We start from the raw sequence: 15684 nt of genomic DNA, 5'->3' as shown, positions 1-15684 counted from the left end.
ACTTTAGCACAAACCTTAAAAGATGAATGGGGCGGAGACATCTATCTTAGTGGACAACATACTAGTAAACAAGGCATTGCCTTTCAGATAAAAAATAATATAGGGATCACAGTTGATAACTTTAATGAAATAATAATTGGCAGACAAGCAAGTATAGATATCAAAATACATGAAACACAATTAACATTAATCAACATTTACGGCCCTAACATAGGTGATCCGACTTTTTACGAAACATTACAATCCTTTATAATTTATAATCAAGATAAAAACATTATAGTCGGTGGTGATTTCAATACTGTTCTTAACCCATTATTAGATAAAAGAAATGGAAACCTTTATACTTATCCTAAAAATAGAAACATTTTAAATAACATACTTGAAAACTACAATATGATAGACATATGGCGCACAGTTAATCCCAACGAAAGCAAATACACCTGGCACTCAAACACAAAACCAACAATATTTTGTAGATTAGACTATTTTGAAACCAGGATTTATGACTGACCACTCTCTAGTTGAACTTAAACTGCACAAAATACAACCTGAAAGAGGCCCAGGATACTTTAAAATTAACAACAGCATCTTATTGGATACACAATATCAAACACAAATAAAACAGGAAATATTAAATACAGTTCAAAATAATAAAGATGCAAACCCAAACACCTTATGGGAAGTAATTAAAGGAAATATACGTAACACAACAATTAGATACACATCATTTAATCAAAAAGAAACACACAAACTTGAAACTGAAACCATCAAAACCATTGAAACACTTGAAAAACAATTGCATCAAACAAACAAACGATACCACCGACATTGAAAATGAAATAACATTAAAAAACAAATATTAGATGGAATCTATCATACACATCTCAATGGAATAATACTAAGAGCGCGTGCACAGCATGTTGAACACAATGAAAGAAATACAAAATACTTCGCAAACATTGAAAAACGTAGAAGTGAACAAAAAACTGTTCACAAATTAGTAGTCAATGGCAAAGATATAACAAACATAACTCAAATACTAGAAGAACAACGTTTATTTTTCGAAACCCTCTATAAACGAAAACATGTTGAAAATAACACCCTTTTTAAAAATACTCATCACGCTTTAAACCTAGAGGAAAAAGAACTGTGCGACGGATTGCTTAATGAATATGAATGTGGATTAGCCCTAAAAGAAATGCCCAGGATCTGATGGCATCACAATCGAATTTTATAAAAATATTCTGGAACGATATAAAAATTCATCTAATAAATTCACTTAACTATTCATTTAACAACGAAAACTTAACTACGCTACAAAAACAAGGTATAATATCACTTATTCCAAAACCTGGAAAAAACTTAGAATCCTTATCAAACTGGCGCCCGATTAGTTTACTAAACAATGATTATAAAATTGCAACTAAAAGTATAGCAAACAGAATAAAAAAAATATACCATCAATCATTTCAAAATCTCAATCTGGTTTCATAAAAGGACGTTACATTGGTGAAAACGTTCGTCTTATCCAAGAATGCATAAACTATTTCAACAATTCAAACAATCCTATTCTAATATTCTTTGCAGACTTTGAAAAGGCATTCGATTCGCTTGATCATTCATTTATGTTCTCTTGCTTAGAAAATATGAACTTTGGCAAAAGTCTAATTCAATGGGTCAAACTATTCTATACCGATATTAATAGTATAATCATTAATAATGGCTTCTTTTCAAACAGTTTTAACATCGAACGAGGGGTTCGACATGGATGTCCACTCTCATCATCGCTATTTATTATTTGCATCGAGTATCTATCACATCACATCCAATCAAATACACACATAAAAGGCATATCACTAGAACCTGATGAAGATATCAAACAGTCCCTATTTGCTGACGATGCAACTTATTTTTTAAACGACAATTACGATTCTTTCCATAACCTAATAAGAGTCACTTACCCTTTACGGAATGACATCGGGTCTTAAACTAAACAAAAGTAAATGTACTGTGCTACGAGTAGGTAAATTAAAACAAAGTAATGTCCTATATAAAAAAGAAATGAAATTTAATTGGACATCCGATGAAGCCACAACGTTAGGAATTACTTTCACAAATAATGAAAAGGAAACAGTTCTTAAAACATACTACCTAAATAACAGAATTTTAAAAACTGCTTAAAATCATGGCATCACCGTAAACTTACACTAATCGGTATTGAAAACGTTTGCACTTCCTAAATTGATTTATGTATTAACAGTTCTCCCAAATCCACCAAATGATGTTATTAACGATATAAAATCAGCAATATTTAATTTCATATGGGACGGTAAGCCTGTTAAAATAAAACGAACTCAGTTAATTCAATCTGTAGAAAATGGAGGTATCCAATTAACGAACATTGACTCATTCTTGAATGCAATCAAATGCAGCTGGGTTAAAAGATACATAGATAATACCAATACAAGTAAATGGAAATTATTCTACCAGAAAATCCTAAAAAAATATGGTGACTCCTTACTCTTTGAATGCAACATCAGCAATACTATCTTACATGAAATTGCAAACGAAAACATATTTCTGTCTGATGTTCTATTAGCATGGAGTGATGTCACTCATAACCTAGAAACCCAAACCAGCAGTAAAATTATTTTATGGAACAATAAAGACATAACTTTAAACAATAAGACGTTTTTCTATAAAGATTGGTTTAAACGAAGCATTAAATATGTCGACCAATTATATGACTACAGAATAAAGGATTTCTACTCTTTTGATGATATATGCTACATATACGGAATACCTTCAAATAATTTCCTGAAGTACTACACACTAATCAAAAGCATACCCATACATATTAAATCTGAAATCAATACAAATAATACACCATGTACTCAAACAACATTCGTAGAAAACATACTTGGAAGAAAAAACAAACCGAATAAAATATTTTACACACTACAAATTAAAAACCCTACAGAAAACTCCAAAACCCAAAATAAATGGCAAGTCCTTTTCGGAGAACATGAAATTAATTGGAAACACATATTTACCATGCCATATAAAGCAACTATTGAAAGCACACTGAGAAATTTTCAATATTAATACATCCATAGAATTATAGCTACAAATAAATATCTCTTTAAATGCAAATTATCTAACCTAACTCAAATCTGTGTGACTTCTGCGGTGAAAACATCGAAACTATAGAACATCTTTTTTGGGAGTGCAAACACATCCAGCCTATTTGGAATCAATTAGTATCTTTTCTTGAACTACAGCAACTAAACGTTAAACTATCTTTCTTAAATGTAAGTTTCGGAATTTATTCATTGAAATCAATAGACTGTAATAATATTGTGAATTTTATTCTTATATTGATGAAATATTTTATCTTTAACATGAAGTACAAAAAACAAGTACCAAATTTTAATTGTTTTGTCCATAGTCTTAAACTAAAAATCCAGATTGAGAAAGAAATAGCCCTCAGTAATGACACATTACAAATCTTTGAACAAAAAATGGAATCGGATTAAATTCTCATAATGTTTGTCCACTTATATACATTTCACTCTAATGTTAGTTTATCTTTCTAAAATATTTGTGTATATTTTTTTCAATCTTATAAGATCATTGTGAATATACAAAAAAAAACACAAGTCCAGTATGCTTTCTTCCGACTTTATACAACTCATCATTTTTTATAACTATTCTTCTGTTGTTCTTTTCTTTTCTCTTTAGAAAAAATATATATTAGCATATATTGTATAACATGTCTGAACTTTATTGCTTTGTACAATCACTATGTTGTATGATAATATACATGTAATTCATGTTACAATAACACAAAATAAGACAGATATTGAAGACGAATTTCATAAAATGCAGCAAAGACAAATTAGCGCCCCGAGCTGATGGTGACGAAGATATTTCGAACATATTTTCCTACAATAACCGAAGAATTCGTCTTTTTATTAGGATCGGAGTTAGTGTTCGTGTGTCGAATGAAAAGACATCGCTGCAGGAATTTAAAAACAACCATTAAACTAAATTAAGATTCACATCGTACATGCATGATATACATTCTGGCGAATTCGACTGTACAGACATTTTCGATTTCAGAATTAAATATCTCGCTTATTTCGCATTTTTCGACACATGTTCTTCTTAAGTTTTATTTTAAATTATATTGAAATGTATGACCTTGTTAACAATCTAGAGGTCACATTTATTTTCCGATCGTCATGAAACTTGGTCTGAAGATTTGTCCCAATGATATTTTGGATGAGTTCGAAAATGGTTTTTGTTGCTTTAAAAACATGGCCATCAGGGGCGGGAAATTTTTCCTTATATGGCTTTATATGGCTTTAGTAAAACCTTGTTAACACTCTAGAGGCCACATTTATTGTCCAATCTTCATGAAATTTGGTCAGAAGATTGGTCTCAATAATATCTTGGATGAGTTCGAAAATAACTTTTGCTTGAAAAACATGGCTTCCAATAGGGCGGGGCATTTTTCATTATACGGCTATAGTAAAATCTTGTTAACACTCTATAGTTTTATTTAATTCAGTTGCCCAATCTTCATGAAATTTGGTCAGAACATGTGTGTCCTGTGTAGTAAAGTTTGGTTTAATAATGTCAGTATTATGTACCATTAACTGTTTTATTAGCTCATCCATTTTTTGAAAAAAAGCTATTGTCATCACCTTGGCCTCGGTGTCTGCGTCGGCGTCCGGTTAAGTTTTGCGTTTAGGTACACTTTTCTCATAAAGTATCAATGCTATTGCATTCAAACTTGATACACTTACTTACTATCATGAGGGGACTGGGCAGGCAAAGTAAGATAATTCTGGCTTGCATTTTGACAGAATTATGTGCCCTTTTTATACTTAGAAAATTGAAAATTTTGGTTAAGTTTTGTGTTTAGGTCCATTTTATTCATCAAGTATCAAAGCTATTGCTTTCATACTTGCAACACTTACTAACTATCATAAGGGGACTGTGCAGGCAAAGTTATGTAACTCTGACTGGCATTTTGACAGAATTATGTGCCCTTTGTATACTTAGAAAATTGAAAATTTGGGTTAGTTTTGTGTTTAGGTCCACTTTTTTCCTAAAGTATCAAAGCCATTGCTTTCATACTTGCAACACTTACTAACTATCGTGAGGGGACTGTGCATGCAAAGCTATGTAACTCTGACTGGCATTTTTACGTAATTGTGTACCCTATTTATACTTAGAAAATTGTGAATTTGGTTAAGTTTTGTGTTTAGGTCCACTTTTTTCCTAAAGTATCAAAGCCATTGCTTTCATACTTGCAACACTTACTAACTATCGTAAGGGGACTGTGCAGGCAAAGTTATGTAACTCTGACTGGCATTTTGACAGAATTATGTGCCCTTTTTATACTTTGAAAATTTGGTTAAGTTTTGTGTTTAGGTCCACTTTTATTCTAAAGTATCAAAGCCATTGCTTTCATACTTGCAACACTTACTAACTATCGTAAGGGGACTGCGCAGGCAAAGTTATGTAACTCTGACTGGCATTTTGACGGAATTATGGGCCCTTTATACTTGAAAATTTGGTTAAGTTTTGTGTTTTGGTCCACTTTACCCCTAAAGTATCATAGATATTGCTTTCATACTTGGAACACTCGCAAAGTATCATAAGGGGACAGTAAAGGACAAGTTGCATAACTCTGGTTGTCATTTTTACCGAATTATGGCCCTTTTTTGACTTAGTAACTTTGAATATATGGTTACAATTTGTGTTTAGATTCATTTTACTTCTCTAAAGTATCAAGGCTTTTGCTTTTAAACCTTAAATACTTTCATGCTATTATGAGGGTACTGTACCTGGCAAGTTGAATTTTACCTTGACCTTTGAATGACCTTGACTCTCAAGGTCAAATTATTAAATTTTGCTAAAATTGCCATAACTTCTTTATTTATGATTAGATTCGATTGATACTTTGACAAAGCAACTCTTACCTGACATACCACAATTGACTCCGTCCAAACCATCCCCAACGCCCCCCCCCCCCCCGAATTCCCCCTCAATCCCCCCCCCCATTATTATTTTTTTAATTAAAGATCATCTAATAAATGACCACCACACCCTCACACTAACCCCACCCCCACCCCAAAAAAAATAATTTTTATGCCCCCGGTAGGGTAGCAAATAGCAGTTGAACTGTCCGTCAGTATTAAGTCTGTAAGTCTGTCTGTCAATCCGAAAAAAAAACTTTAACATTGGCCATAACTTTTTCACTTTTTAAGATAGCAAATTGATATTTGGCATGCATGTGTATCTCATGGAGCTGCACATTTTGAGTGGTGAAAGGTCAAGGTCATCCTTCAAGGTCAAATGTCAAATTAATGGTGTCTGTCCGTCCGAAAACTTTAACATTGGCCATAACTTTTTCAATATTGAAGATAGCAACTTGATATTTGGCATGCATGTGTATCTCATGGAGCTCAACATTTTGAGTGGTAAAAGGTGAAGGTCATCCTTCAAGGTCAAATGTCAAATATATGGCGTCTGTCCGTCCGAAAACTTTAACATTGGCCATAACTTTTTTAATATTGAAGATAGCTACTTGATATTTGGAATGCATTTGTATCTAGTCATGAAGCTGCACATTTTGAGTGGTGGAAGGTCAAAGGTCAAAAAACAAATAAAAAATTTCAAAGCAGCATTATCATGAAGCTGCACATTTTGAGTGGTGGAAGTTCAAGGTCAAGGTCATTCTTCAAGGTCAAAGGTAAAAAAAAAATCAAAGCGGCGTTATCATGAAGCTGCACATTTTGAGTGGTGTAGGGTCAAGGTCATCCATCAAGGTCAAGGTCATCCTTCGAGGTCAAAGGTCAAACAAAATATAAAAAAAACAAAGCGGCGTTATCATGAAGCTGCACATTTTGACTGGTGGAAGTTGAAGGTCAAGGTCATCCTTCAAGGTCAAAAAAAATGAAAATTCAAAGCGGCGTTCTCATGAAGCTGCACATTTTGAGTGGTAGAAGTTCAAGGTCAAGTTAATTCTTCAAGGTCAAGGTCATCCTTCAAGGTCAAAGATCAAAAAAATAATTTCAAAGCGGCGTTATCATGAAGCTGCACATTTTGAGTGGTGGAAGTTCAAGGTCATCCTTCGACGTCAAGGTCATCCTTCAAGGTCAAAGGTATAAAAATAATATTTCAAAGCGGTCTTCTCATTAAGCTGCACATTTTGAGTGGTGGAAGTTCAAGGTCAATGTCATCCTTCAAGGTCAAAGGTAAAATAATAATAATAATTTTAAAGCGGCGCAATAGGGGGCATTGTGTTTCTGACAAACACATCTCTTGGTTTTTTTTTCAAACATGGTTAAAAAACGCAAATATTTATTTTTGTTATTTTATTTTTGAAATACCGTCCAAGTATCCCAACCAAGAATCCCCCCCAAAAAAAAAAAAATATTATTTTTTTTGCATTTTTTTGCATTTTTTGAAGATAATGTAATAAATGACCACACCCCCACACTATACACCCCTCTCCACACCACCCCTCCATCCTGTGAGATTGAAATTGAGATAGGTCCCTACACCTTTAAAAAGAAAAATAGATGAGCGGTCTGCACCCGCAAGGCGGTGCTCTTGTTTAATTTTTTATAACACAGAATTTTCATAACAACTGTTTTAGTTATTATTACTTATGGTAAGCCTATCAACTAAGAGAAAGCTGAAATGAAGACAACATGTACACATTTTTGCAGTATCTATCTCCATTGTTTAACCTGCTGAGCCATATTTCCCAATCTATTTTTAGTTCTGCTCTAGAATTTGTTAGACCCCAGATACCTCTCACTGAGCTGTATGCCAGATGTTAATATCATTGGTCAGTAATAAAAGCTGGTTGAACTGTTTGATATATTTTTAGCTCACCTGATTGCTCAGGTGAGCTTTTGTGACCGGTCTTTGTCCGTCGTATGTCCGTCCGTCCGTTAACATTTGCTCATAAACACTCTAGAGGCCCCATTTCTTGTCCCACCTTCATGAAACTTGGTCAGAAGCTTTGTCCCAATGAAATCTCGGCCGAGTTCGAAACTGGGTTGTGCCGGGTCAAAAACTAGGTCACTAGGTCAAAAAAAGAAAAAGCTTGTAAACACTGTAGAAGTCACATTTTATGCCCAATCTTCATGTAACTTTGTCAAAATATTTGTCTTAATGATATCTTGGTTGAGTTTAAAAGTGGTTCCGATCCGTTGAAAAATATGGCCGCCAGTGGGCGGGGAAGTTTTCCTTATTTGGCTATAGAGAAACCTTGTAAACACTCTAGAAGTCACAATTTTTGCCCAATCATCATGAAAGTTGGTCAAAACATTGGTTCAATTGATGTCTCGGACGAGTTCGAAAATGGTCGAGATCGGTGAAAAAACATGACCGACAGTGGGCGGGGCATTTTTCTCTATATGTATTTAGTGGCAGTTTTCCCTATTTGGCTATAGAGAAACCTTGTAAACACTCTAGAAGTCACAATTTTTGCCCAATTATCATGAAAGTTGGTCAAAACATTGGTTTTATTGATATCTCGGACGAGTTTGAAAATGGTCGGGATTGGTGAAAAAACATGGCTGCCAGTGGGCGGGGCATTTTTCTCTATATGTATATAGTGAAAACATGTGAACACAGTAGAAGTCACATTTTTTTCCCAATTTTCATGAAATTTGCTCAGAACATTTGTTTCCTTGATACGAGAGTTGAGTTCAAAAATGGTTCCGGTCAGTTGAATAACATGGCTGCTGCGAAGGGGGCAGTTTTCTAATTATGCCCCCCCCCCTTTCGAAGAAGAGGGGGTATATTGTTTTGCTCATGTCGGTCCGTCCGTCCACCAGATGGTTTGCGGATGATAACTCAAGAGCGCTTATGCCAAGGATCATGAAACTTCATAGGTACATTGATCATGACTCGCAGATGACTCCTATTGATTTTTAGGTCCCTAGGTAAAAGGTCAAGGTCACGATGACCCGAAATAGTAAAATGGTTTCCGGATGATAACTCAAGAACATTTATGCCTAGGATCATGAAACTTCATAGATACATTGATAATGACTAGCAGATAACCCCTATTGATTTTCAGGTCAAAAGTCAAGGTCACGGTGACCCAAAGCAGTAAAATGGTTTCCGGATGATAACTCAAGAACGCTTATGCCTAGGATCATGAAACTTCATAGCTACATTGATCATGACTCGCAGATAACCCCTATTGATTTTCAGGTCACTAGGTCAAAGGTCAAGGTCACGATGACCCGAAATAGTAAAATGGTTTCCGGATGATAACTCAAGAACGCTTATGCCTAGGATCATGAAACTTTATAGGTACATTGATCATAACTCGTAGATGACCCCTATTGATTTTCAGGTCACTAGGTCTAAGGTCAAGGTCACGATGACCGAAAATAGTAAAATGGTTTCTGGATGATAACTCAAGAACGCTTAGGCCTAGGATCATGAAACTTCATAGGTACATTGATCATGACTCGTAGATGACCCCTATTGATTTTCAGGTCACTGATCAAAGGTCAAGATCACGGTGACCCGAAATAGTAAAATGGTTTCCAGATGATAACTCAAGAACGCTTATGCCTAGGATCATGAACCTTCATAGGAAAATTGATCATGACTCGAAGATGACCCCTATTGATTTTCAAGTCACTAGGTCAAAGGTCAAGGTCGGGGTGACCTGAAATAGTAAAATGGTTTCTGGATGATAACTCAATAACGCTTATGCCTAGGATCATGAAACTTCATAGATACAATGATCATGACTCGCAGATGACCCCTATTGATTTTCAGGTCACAAGGTCAAATGTCAAGGTCACGGTGACCAAAAATAGTAAAATGGTTTCTGGATGATAACTCAAGAACGCTTATGCCTAGGTTCATGAAACTTCATAAGTATATTGATCATGACTCGCAGATGACCCCTATTGATTATCATGTCACTAGGTCAAAGGTCAAGGTCACAGTGCCAAATGACGTATTCACACAACGGCTGTCAAGGTCACGGTGACTCAACTTAGAAAAATGGTTTCTGGATGATAACTCAAGAATGCTTACGCCTAGGAGTATGAAACTTCATAGGTATATTGATCATGACTCGCAGATGAAATAATGATGAAACTTGACCAGGATGTTTGTCTGGACAATATCTAGGTCAAGTTTGACATTTTGTAAAGATTAAATGAACCGACTCCTCTCAGGTGAGCGAACTAGGGCCATCTTGGCCCTCTTGTTTATGTATATAGATGTTCCTGTGTATATACTGTACATGGTATTTATTAGTATGCTATTATGTTTTGTTTATTTATAATCTAATTATGTTAATATTTATTTCATCAAATTGTCATTGATATTTAATTACTCATGTATGTTAACAAATGTTGGTGTACATTAAAGTATAAAATTGAATTATCTTGTAATTATTTAAAATGCACAAATATATTTGTGTATAATTATTGGTTTTTATTGCGTATCTGAATTTAAAAAAACTTTAACAGCATATAATTGAATCAACTGTTAAGGCAAAAGATGCACCTTTAACGCACATGTGTGCTTTTTGTTAGTGCGTTTTTGACTGCCATTCATGTGCGTAAATTGTGCGTTTTATGTGGGTTAAAACTGCGCTTTAAACCGAGTTAAATGTGCGCTTTTCATAAGTCGGTACCTATACAAAGCGCACATTTAGCTCGCTTAAAGCACATTTTCAACCCCCAGAAAAGCGCACATTTAACACACATGTGCGCTTTTATGTGGGTTTCAACTGCGCTTAAAGTGAGTTAAATGTGCGCTTTTTTTAAATAAAAAAGCACACATTTAACTCGCTGAAAAGCGCAGTTTTAACCCATTTAAAGGCGCACATTTTACACACATAAATGGCAGTCAAAAACGCACTTATAAAAAGCGCACGTTTAACGCACATAAAAGCGCACATTTGACACACATGTTTGTTTTTATGTGGGTTATAACTGCGCTAAAAGAGTTAAATGTGCGCTTTTTAAATAAAAAAGCGCACATTTAACTCGCAAAAAGCGCTGTTTTAGCCAACTTAAAAGCGCACAGTTTACACACCTAAATGGCAGTCAAAAACGCACTTATAAAAAGCGCACGTTTAACTCACATAAAAGCGCACATTTACCCACAAAAAGCGCACAGTTTCTTGTTTGTTTTTGTTAAAAACTCACTCGGTAAGAAAATGCGCACATAAAACGCAGTGCCAATACCGCCACGTTTCACACGCAAAACGTACTTAAAACGTACATTTCACACACTTTTTTGAGAAGGGAAGTTGAAAAACAAAACATTACATATCAATTTTGACTTCCATTGCAACCGAAATGAGGTTCGATGATGACAGCCAGATATTGCTCTCTATTAATTAAATGTTTGAAAAATTCGTTAGATTTTGATCTGGAGGAGTTGTAAATAACTGAGGAAAAACTGGTATGACTGGTGCGGTATAAATCGCAACGTTTAGCTTTAATTAACGTATTTTTATTTTATATATTATTTGATTGAAGGTATTTTTGCCTTAAAATCGATTATTATTTTTAAGGTAATTAATCTTGTTCAATCTGAACGCTTCGGACAGTGAATTGTCCGAGGATTCCCGATTGTAATCGTGTTATTGAATCCTATGCAAATACTAATTTTAATAATTTTATAGATTTTTATAAGTAGGCTAGTTTTGTTATGTAGTCACGGTGATGGTCGAAACAAATCTATTGCTATTCCTGAATAAACATAATTCTGTTTAAGGTTGCTAATTATAAATGGGCACAACAATATAGCAATAAAGCAGTCATTTGGGCAGTAATCCTATTTTTCCAATACAATGTTAGTTGCCCGTGTATTGAGCTGATAGGATAGAGATCATCACAGCAGTTTGCTAATACACAACGTCGACTCCCACTGTTTTATTCGGTAGGTGAGCAATATGAACTGATAAATGTCGGGCGATTGATTCATGTAAAAAAAAATTGTGCGGTGTATATTTTCCTTTTTTGAACATCGTTACTTAAAATGACTTACTGCTAGAGATTGGCATTTTTTTCTTTTTTTATGGAAATGTAGCGTATTCGTGTGATTAAAACGCCTTGAAATCGGACTTTGTACGATGATCGATCTGTTTCTCAATCAGCAGATGACGAAACTGATTTTTACATTCGTTGGGCATCTAATGATAATCGAACTAACGCTTTTGGCGACAGTTTTCTGAAGTTATGCATACCTCGTGATTTACGAATATGTAACGGTCGGCGAGTGTTGGTAAATTCACATGTTTGACGAAATATGTTAGGGCGAAAGCGTGGTTAATTATTTGTTAGGCAGATTTTTGTCAAGATTTTACCGAATTTTCAAATCACGCACCACTAATATTTGATTTAAAAACGAATACAAATAAATATGTTCATGTAATAAACGCTGAAAGCTATAACGTTAAATGAGATAATACTTATATTGTTTTAACGGATACAGGAGTTAAAGGGATCTTTTCACGGTTTGGTAAATTGACAAAATTGAAAAAAGTTGTTTCAGATTCGCAAATTTTCGTTTTAGTTATGATATTTGTGAGGAAACAGTATAACTGAAAATTTACCATAGTCCAATATAGCCATTATATGTATCTTTTGACAATTTGAAAACCTAAAAATTATAAAGCGTTGCAACGCGAAACGATTGAATAATTTGGAGAGTTCTGTTGTTGTTTAAATTTACGAAACTACGAAGATTGCATATATAAGGTATAAAATACTTCACTTATGTATACCCGGTGGAATAGCCGAGAGGGCTAATGCGTTTTTTACTTCAGACTAACTCCAGGACTCCGGGGGTCACTGGTTCGAGCCCTAGTACCGGCTACTTTTTTTCCTTTTTTTAATTTTATCCTTGATTTTTTTCTGGAGCTTTTAAGATACAATGTTTACATTTATCAATATAGAGCATAAAATGACAAACTTCAAAATATGCCAAAATCTGTGAAAAGACCCCTTTAATCGCTTATGCCAGGACCTATGCCAATGCAAAGATTAATTAAGTTAGTTATAGTAGACATGCGATGCTTATAGCGAAAAAAGATTATTCGTAGATCTATCAGCGCAGACAATCTAAGCGTAATTTTAACAAAATCAATTTCTTAAAATGAAAGAAATGCGATTTAAAAATCAAAAGAATTTAGGAAACTTTTTTAAAAAGAAGTCATTTAATACCACGGGTGATAGATAATATTGATATAGATGCCTCTTTGAACGTTATCTTCTTCAAATATAAGTGACGAAAAAGAAGACATGTACATGTATCATTTTCTTAATTAATGTATTACTATTTTCACACGCACTGGCATATGCCGTAGATTGTACTGGCATACTGATGAACTGACTGTAGAATGATATGTTCTTTTTATTATTTCAATATCGTTGCCTTCAATTAATCCTTAAAGGGATCTTTTCACGCTTTGTTAAATTGACAAAATTGAAAAAAGTTGTTTCAGATTCGTAAGTTTTCGTTTTAGTTATGATATTTGTGAGGAAACAGTAATACTGAACATTAACCATGCTCTAATTTAGCCATTATATGCATCTTACGATTTTAAAACCTAAAAATTATAAAGCGTTGCAACGCGAAACGATTGAATAATTTGGAGAGTTCTGTTTTTGTCGTTGAATTTTGTGAAACTACGAAGATTGCTTATATAAGGTATAAAATACGTCAAGAATGTGTACTCGGCGGAATAGCTCAGTAGGCTTATGCGTTTTTACTTCAGGACCCCAGGGGTCACTGGTTCGAAACCTGCTCCGGGCAATGTTCTTTTCCTTTTTTTAATTTTTTCTTGATTTTTTACTGGAGCTTTTACGATCCAATGTTTACATTTATCAATATAAAGCATTTAATGAATAAGTTAAAAAAATGCCAAAATCTGTGAAAAGGCCCCTTTAACATATAGGCAGCGGTATTCTATGTCACTGACTCGCTGCAGTGTATCGATCTAGTGAAAAATACCGCATCACCGTTTATCGGTGAACTTAGCCTTCTGTTAGTTACCTTCACATGTATCCTTTACCTTCGTGAATACAATATTTGGTGCGTAACAGTGTCAAAGATTATCCTCCGTGCACAGTAATTTTGTTATATTACACTCCCGATCCTTTTGGAATTTGAAATCGTACTCGTCACGGGATTAAACCCTCTGGTAGAATTGCCATTCTTTCGCTTTGATCTTTATGTTTCAACTTGACCTTAGGAGCTTAAGGCACGGGTGTTTTGTGCGACACATGTATCCACTTGGTAATCATTTGTGCCAAGTTATTTTAAAATCGCAAAAACATCATGAACGAAACAAATATCGAGTGATAAGGACATGCGTTTATATGCATATAAATACAGGAGCAGTGATAAATACTGTTAAATGTTCTACTAACTTAGTAGAATTTTATGAATATTCACATTTGCTAAATACAAAAATATGTTTTCTTTCCCACAGTAATTTTACCTTAAGAACATATAAAAAATGCAAGAAAATACATACCTTACATTTTGATGACCTGAAGTATGGCTGACTTAAAAACTGATTAATTCAGACACGCATGAATTATTCCTATAAGGTTCCAATAAACTTGGTAAATTTGTGGTTACTATCGAGTTGATGATGTTAGCACAATTCAAGCTGACAGAATAGTATCAATTGTTTATTTGTGTGTAATTTAATTCGCACCTCTCGCTTAACTCAACGTTCAATGGCACGCGCACTTAACAAAATTATCGCAACTAATGCGAGCTAGAATTAATATGTGACTACTTGCTATACAACCAGTATCATGCGAAAATGGATCTTTTTTAATTGTGGTTCCCTCTTTGAACTTATGTTGTCTGGCGACTTTTAGAATAATGTGTCAGTTATAAATGTATTCCTTCAGATTCACAAGCTTTCTTTTAAGAAATGAAATATGCAAATGTATCTTATATCACGGACTCTAGATTGGTCGAAATAATTCAGGCCAACCGTGATCTTTCATTAGTGTTGGCAGTAGCTTATAAATTTTACCGCGGTAGGAAAGGCATCTTTTATTATTAGTAGTACGTTTCTAATAGTAGTAGCTAATAAAACAGGATATCGGGTGTTTATTCAGATAAATAATTGATGGAACTTGGAAATAATTTGATCTGGAAATTTTTTGAAAATTGGGAACCTTGATTCTGACGTTTGTCAAACATAGTTTTGTTCCGTGAATAAAGGGTATCATGTTTTGCGTTCATTATGTTATGGATTGTGTTGTTCTTCTGGTTTAAAATATATAAATAAATCGCATGAAGAAAAGAGAAGCTAGTTGTTAAAATTTTATTTATTATTATATAATTATATAACACAGCAAAACATAACTGCAAGAATGTTGAGTGGACACATTATTAAAATAAAAGTATCGTTCAACCCAGTACAAAAAAATATGCTTCATTTAAAATGGACAAATCATAAATTATTGCATGTAAGTGTGTCATGAATCAAAAGCTAAGAGCATTTTGACGGCTATAATCTAATTAATGATTGCGCCTAAATTGTTTTACCAGATTGCATGTTCAGTCCACACTAATTAGGGAGACACTTTCCGCTTTTGTCGTATTTTTCTATGAGCGAAAATCCAATTATGGCAGAAAGTA

The sequence above is a fragment of the Dreissena polymorpha genome, chromosome 1 (assembly GCF_020536995.1).
Source record: "Dreissena polymorpha isolate Duluth1 chromosome 1, UMN_Dpol_1.0, whole genome shotgun sequence".
Lineage (NCBI taxonomy): Eukaryota > Metazoa > Mollusca > Bivalvia > Myida > Dreissenidae > Dreissena > Dreissena polymorpha.
The sequence above is the reverse complement of the archived record's forward strand: the minus strand, read 5'-3'. Positions refer to the sequence as shown.